The sequence below is a fragment of the Oculina patagonica genome, chromosome 7 (genome assembly GCF_052425735.1).
Source record: "Oculina patagonica isolate OP01 chromosome 7, crgOcupat, whole genome shotgun sequence".
Classification (NCBI taxonomy): Eukaryota; Metazoa; Cnidaria; class Anthozoa; order Scleractinia; family Oculinidae; genus Oculina; species Oculina patagonica.
Genome location: NC_135764.1, coordinates 16,499,719 through 16,506,708, shown reverse-complemented (window position 1 = coordinate 16,506,708; position 6,990 = coordinate 16,499,719). Strand labels below are relative to the sequence as shown.

Sequence of the window (6,990 nt, the reverse complement as noted above, 5' to 3'; positions counted from 1 at the left end):
ATTATTAAAAATATTATTATTATTATTATTATTATTATTATTATTATTATTATTATGAAACTTTGCAGATGCTTTTTTCCACCAGGAGGTTTTCCTTTTTGGGGGCGCTAGGATGATTTTGACGACTGCCATCTGACTTTCCATTGTTGTCCGGCTTTGATGCATGTCAGACTTTTCTCCAGTGACCCGCTTTACCACTGGCACCACACTTTGTTCAAAAGCTGGGCAAAATGATCGCTCAGAAATATCGTGCTCAGTACCACGACATCGACATAAACGAATGGTGGGTCCACGGGCCTTGATGGGAAGGCTTCCTCCATGCTTCAATACGTCAACACAAGTAGAACAATCGGGTGAAATTTCCCTTCATTTGTTTGATTGTTACCTCTTCTGTTTGGGCAATGTCGAGGGAAGAATCGATAATGATAATAATAATAAATAAAATCAAGTGTGAGAGTAGCGTCCTTGTGTAGGAGCTTGGTTTGCGTATGCTTTGAATTACAGTCAACTCTCGCCTTGCGGACACCCCGCTATTGCGGACCGCTCGCTATTACGGACAAAATCCAGATCCCCGGCGAACAAGGTTTGACTGAAAATGACTCCCGCTATTACGGACTCTCGCTATAACGGACGCTAAACGACGCCCCGAGCGTGTCCGCTATAACGAGAGTTGACTGTAGATCCAAAGATCAAAGCATCTATAATGTGTTCATCTGCATTCGTAAAATGACATTCTTCAACAAGAATTCAAATTTTCTTGACAAATAAATCGACTGTCTCATTAGGTTTTTGCTTCAGGGTCCTGAGCTTGTATCTTGCAAGTAAACAAAATCTGGTTTTGAAAAAAAGTTTATCGCGTGAACCCCCGCGCTGGTATTACACCTGTTTCACGCCTTTTTCCCCACCTTTTGTTCCTGTCACTACCCCGTGTTCGAAAAAACTTGGATAAATATTATGGAGACTTTATCCTTTTCTAGTGACAAATACCTGTCCATCTTTGGGACAGCCCTAAATTTGGGGATGTGGCGCATGATGGGGTCTCAATTTTTCTACTGGATTGACTATGATGTTGCATTTTGAATTGAGTTAAATACAACAACCTAAAACTTGGCCTTGCATTGTCTGCTTATATTGCTTCATCATGTGTCACATCAATAAATTCCTTCCATTCTGGGTCATATTTTTGAAGAACAACTTATCCACTGATTTCGAAGGTAGTTTTTATCAGATCGATTTTTTACGCCACATTGCTATTTCCAAGGGTGATAACTTTCTTAGACTCTCGGTATGTATGTATGTAACGTATAATTTTTTTTTAGAAGCAAAGCAAATATGTCAGCACCGAACTTTTCACCATCTTTCTAGCGTTTCAGTTAAAAATGTATCAGCTGTTTTTATTATTTATACTTTTCTCGATGGTCAAGTCAAGCCTGGGCTTAAAAAAATCGTTACGCCTCTATTGTGGTTTAACCGGTGACTTTCAATTATTTTACCTCCCCATGCTGCCTCCCATGTTTTGTTTGTCTGGGAAGAAAAATATGTTTCTTGTAAAAAATTACGTCCGAATTTTGCTGATGTAGCCATCAGAACACTTGACATCGCTTGGTAGTTTGATTAGCCCTCTTATACTTTCTTCAAATATGCACGGCACATAAATATTGCAATATCGCCTGACACTTAAGATCATAAAAAGAAATGGCAAAGGAAAAAACCTTCTGCACATAAAGCAGGTTACCTTGTATGAGACGAGCATAAGCACTCCTTTGAGTTCCACAAAGGAACCAAATTACTGTTTATGGCAAGGCAAGGCAAGTTCTTAATACTTCTTTGTCTTGAAAGAAGGACACTGGCGATGATTGTCCTAGGTGACTTCTTGTCTCCTTTGGTCGCATTGGAATCCTATGAAATCTTTCAAATTCGATTTTTTCGAGATCGCTACTTGGTATCTTAATTTCTTTATGCAAAAATTGTCTTAGTTTTCTTTCTGCATCTTTGGGTGATTCGTGGTCATTATCTTGTATACCAAAGAATTTGATATTTTTTCATCGGAAGTGGCATTCCTGTTTGATTAATCACGTCTCGAGTTCATCCACTTTGGCAAGTTTGTTGTTTGCCGCTGCTAGCTTCATTGCGATCAAAGCGGTTTCATTCTTCAGTTCTGCTATTTCGGCTTGCGATAAGTCCAAGCTTTCTTTCAGGGAGTTCTTTTTCTTTTCAAGCTTTACTACCTTGGCTTGTAGTTTTTCTTTAATTTTAGGTAGCAGCAACAGAACTTTGTCCAGTTTCTTTTGAATGACGTCTAGCTTCTTGTTGCACATGGTGCATCCCTGATTATGTTCTTCTTTGCCAGCATCTTCTTTGTCCATTTAAGAGCCACACTCTCAAATTTGTTTTCTTCTTAGACTTTCTCTTATTTCTGCTTTACATTCGCCAGTCTTTGGTTGGTTCAATCCTTCATCCGACCCTGCAGACATCTTGGAATTACAAAGGGACTGGCAGAGCACTAGAGCACGTCAGTCCCACTCTCCTCCGTGGTAACCTTGTTTAGACAGTTCAACCCCCATTCAACCAGACGAACTGTATCAATTGTTTTCTCAGCAACATTTCCTAGAGGGCCATTTAAAGTTTTTGGGAAATCAGTAAAAACGTCATGGTAAATGACCAGCTGATTTTACCTTAGGAACACACGGCAGTAAAAGTCACTTCCAGAAAACTGCCTGAATACTCGTACAGTATACTACATCCCTCCTTTTTTTAAACAACAGAAAAACATAAACATAATGAATAATTCTTCCAAAGTGTCCTGAACATGACAGTACCGTATTTACTCGAATAAGCGCCGCCCCCGAATAAGCGCCGTATTTGGGACAAAAAAGATAATAAGCGCCGCCCCCGAATAAGCGCCGCAGTCCCGATGCGGCCCGATGCGGCCCGATGCAGCGCTTATTTGAGGAATTCCATTTAACTTTTAGCAGCACTACAAAGCAACTCTAAAACAAACTTGTAAATTTCTTTTTCATCAAAAGCGATGTTTTGCAGTTCAATGTTATTGTTTTACCACTCGCTCATTAGTTCTTCTATTCATTATTCTTGCAATACGCAGCTCTGTAAATGTTGTGATGGCCGCGAACATTGCCAAGACAGCTAGCGCTACTTCTTTCTTCAGCAAGATACGAAGACTGACAATCAAAGGACGCTATTTTCAATTACTGTAAAAGATTAAATTCTTTATGGCGTCCAAATTTTAAATAAGCGCCGCCCTCGAATAAGCGCCGCACTTGAGACGCGAAAAATTTAATAAGCGCCGCGGCGCTTATTCGAGTAAATACGGTAAGCTAAAAAAAATTCAGTAAGGATCCTAATATAATGTCAGTGCCCCTTCAAGTAACATGATCTAACTGTCTTTTTAAAAGTTTATAGTCATTAAATCTAATAGTTCGAGTTGGCCTTGGATAACCCATCATTTGACGTGAACTTGGGCTGGCAGTCTGCTGGATGGGTGTTGGCTGCCCTGTTTCCTCTTTTTCTTTTTCGTTTTATTTCTTTTTGCTCTTGGTGGGCGGACTCCCCTGAGGGTCTCCCTTTATACCTTTTGAATTTTTGCAAATGACATGTTTTACTTTACGACTACATCGGTCTCTTACGACTACATCGCTCTAACTGTTACTTCTCCTCTTTCCTGATAATGACTTCACCAGGGCTTGGGTTGTAATTTAGAGACAGCTTGTTGGTCTTCATATTTCTCAGCAGCACTTGGTCTCCAATTTCCACTTCACTCTCAGTGGCACGCCTCCTAGCATCAACATACTCATTCTGTGACAGCTTTCTTGACCAGTCTCGGTCACAAACTTCTTCATTGGTGACAGTTGTCTCCCTTTGAAGGTCTTCGAACATTAAGTAGAATGATGCTGCTCCAGTTGTTGATGAGAAATGTCTGCAACTTTGGATGCTAATCATTCCCTTCAATTTTGACGATCTGGATCGTCAAAACTTGCTCAGTTTTGAGCGTGTACGCTCTCCAAACTGAGCAAGTATTGGTTTGAGACTTTCAATAATCTTGGTGCCTGTGGTCGACCTCAGAATAAGTACTTAAAAGTATCTACTTTAGTAGTATGCCACAACCCACATACTTTCCCCTGAGGGTAATGGACCCACAATGTCAGCTGCACAGTCTTGCCATGGGCCACTGGGAGGGGAAAGCAGGAGCCATAGGTTCTGGCTGGGCATACTAGCTAACCGCACACTGTTGTAGAGCTCAGGGAATCACCAGCCTGGATCCACGTAAAAGCAATTGAACTTATGTACACAGTTCATTCGTCACATGTGATCTCAAACGCCCTGCCAAAAACATACATGTTAAAGCATTCACAAGCCCATACAAGTGCTTGGGCTTCCTTCTCCGTTTGACTATGCCACCTCTCTACATCATTCAGGCATCTTGAAGCATATGTTATCATGTAACTGGGTAAAGATCGCTTTCCAAGCCTCACTGATGATGCTTCTGATACAATCCTTGTTCTCCTAGGCTGCATTGAAACGCCATTTGCAATGACAGGCTGATAGATATGTAGTGAGAAGTGATGTCACTGTCATCACCGTCCTTATCCTCTTCGAACTCAGTGACATCATCGCTATAACCAACATTATCAAAACGACTGCTTTTTTCTTCATATTCACTGTCTTCTTTTTAGTCATTATCGCTGTCTTCACTGACCTCTTCACTAAACATCCATCTTTCTGTGTGTCAGAATCACTTTCATCATCACTGAATAAAGGCTGCAGTAACTGTTTAGTATGTGTGTCTTGTTATGAGTACAGACGAAAAGTTATACATATATATTGGGATCTATCTCCATGCAATGGAATTTGCTCATTCCTGGTTCCCGTTTTGGTATCATTGAAAACCTCTTTTAAGTTAGGCACCTTGAAAATAATAGGGTATCTTGCAGACTTGGCACAGGTTACCCTTTACAGACTGTTCTTTTAACAGGGCCTTAAACCCCATCAACTGCACCTAACTGCAAGTAATACCACAAGATTTTTGTTCCTACATTCTTTTGAAAAGTTTGAAAAGCTGGACAAAATATTTGTTCTTAAATTGCGAGCGGCGGCTATCTGAGGAAATGTGAACTTCTTTAACATCACGATTCTTCTCTCGGTACTCTTTTCCATAAACACTGCCACATATTTCTTTTCATGTGTATGGTTATCAGAGACATTGGCATAGAAAATATAAATGGTCTCGTTTTTACCAGTTTGGGTCCAGATCAGTAGTATATAATGTTGTCTTTGGGCCGCGTTTCTGCCTTCCCGTGTCCTCTGTATGCCTTCCCTTTTCTTTTTTTTTATTAATCCATTGACTCCTGGATATTTTTACCACCAAGCTTTGCTTCAAACCCTTTGAAGCTGCTATATCCAACGCAAGACGAGCAGGCGATGCAGATCCTTCCAAAAGAATTATTGCTGACACTATGGTGAGATACAGTTGTTTAAGTGGGATCGGTAAGATAAATGTAAACAAATTCACGTAAAATTTTACTTCTTAAGTCGTGAATTCGACACACAGCAGAACAATTACTAGTCAGATGTAAACCTGAATGTCAAGTATTGTAGTGATCAAGAAGCCAGCCAGAGGGTTACCAGTCTATTTAAACTGGAAGAAATCAACAAGGATAATTATGAAGTGCAATCTTGTTTAAATCTATTTAGCTTAGTTTACCAATTCAAATCGGTTTTTTGTTTACCAGAACGCCAGATTGTGCATGCTGCAGTTTGCAAAAACTTTTGAGCGTTCACGTTTCCAACTGTGTGAGATGGATACAGATTATAACAAGAATGCCAGGCAGAAGAACCGACAATAAATCCACCAATGTCCTTTTATTTGGCTGTCTACTCGAATAATATACAGTAACCGATCGAACAAACACACTAACAACAGATCGACCGAATTCGCACGAGGTTTTAACCTCGTTCCCAGGTTCTCTCGTTCCTAGGTTCTTACGTCATTTATATAACGTCACACACTCCCTGACTTTAAAAATGTCTTCCGGGACATTTCCTACTGCAATGTTCTGTGGAGTTCTGAACTCCCATTAAGATATGCCACATTATAATATTCTCACTCTCATTGCTTGTCTTCTTTGCATTATGTGGGTTGATTAGGCCCAATGTCAGCAACTTCATACAAACAAAACTTACGAAAATACAAATCTTGAAAAACCTATCCATGTTCACTCCCCGGGGGGGGACTCGCATATGAAAGTGACGGGGATGCTCGTCGTCTCGCTTAGGGGTGTAAATTTTGGACTTTTGGTCTCGCTTAGGGTGTTCCGGGAAAAAACGCCCAAAACGCCAATATTTTTAGCCATAATGGTCTCGTTTAGGGTTACACACGAAGAAATATACAAATATAAACTCCATTCTTAGTTTTTTGGTATCTTTTAGGGGTCAAGAAAGGCTTGAGCCACACCCAGATTGGTCTCTTTTAGGGGTTCTTTTCAAAATTTCCGACGAGCATCCCCGTCCGTTTCATATGAGAGTCCCCCCCCGCGGGGTTCACTCATAACCTAAAGATGGCACAGTCATAGTTCTTGGATAACTATATCACTTATTTGCCCATTTGAAAGGTATGGCAGCACAAAAGAAAAGACTTATAATAATTCCACAAATAATACAATAAATATCTGTTCAACAACAACGTCATTAAGCATCTTAATCAGTCAATAAATCTGGCTGCATCACGCATACATCATCTGCATATAGGGCGGGTACACCAAAGGAACATAACAGGGTGGTGCATGGTACTGGTGTGTAAGTAACATCCATGGTGGTTGGAAAGGTGGATAGCACCATCCAGGTACAAGATTGGAACCAGTTTGCACACTACATATGGTTGGCAGTCTCAGTGTATTGTACGTAAACATCCTTGGTGGCTGACGAACACGCTGGGGCCGATTCGGTTCTGAAACTCGTTCTGGTTCTGGCTGTTGT

The 6,990-nt window shown here is 40.6% G+C and overlaps 1 protein-coding gene across 1 annotated transcript in view; it reads left to right on the top strand.

Annotated features, from left to right (window-relative positions):
* Positions 1–3,147: 3,147 nt before the first annotated feature.
* Positions 3,148–6,990, top strand: part of LOC144659493 (meiosis-specific protein MEI4-like) — a 221,261-nt gene continuing 217,418 nt past the window's right edge. Inside the window, exon 1 of the mRNA XM_078519947.1 lies at positions 3,148–3,154. The gene's annotated coding sequence lies outside the window, so the exon portion shown is untranslated. The remainder of the gene's footprint in view (positions 3,155–6,990) is intronic.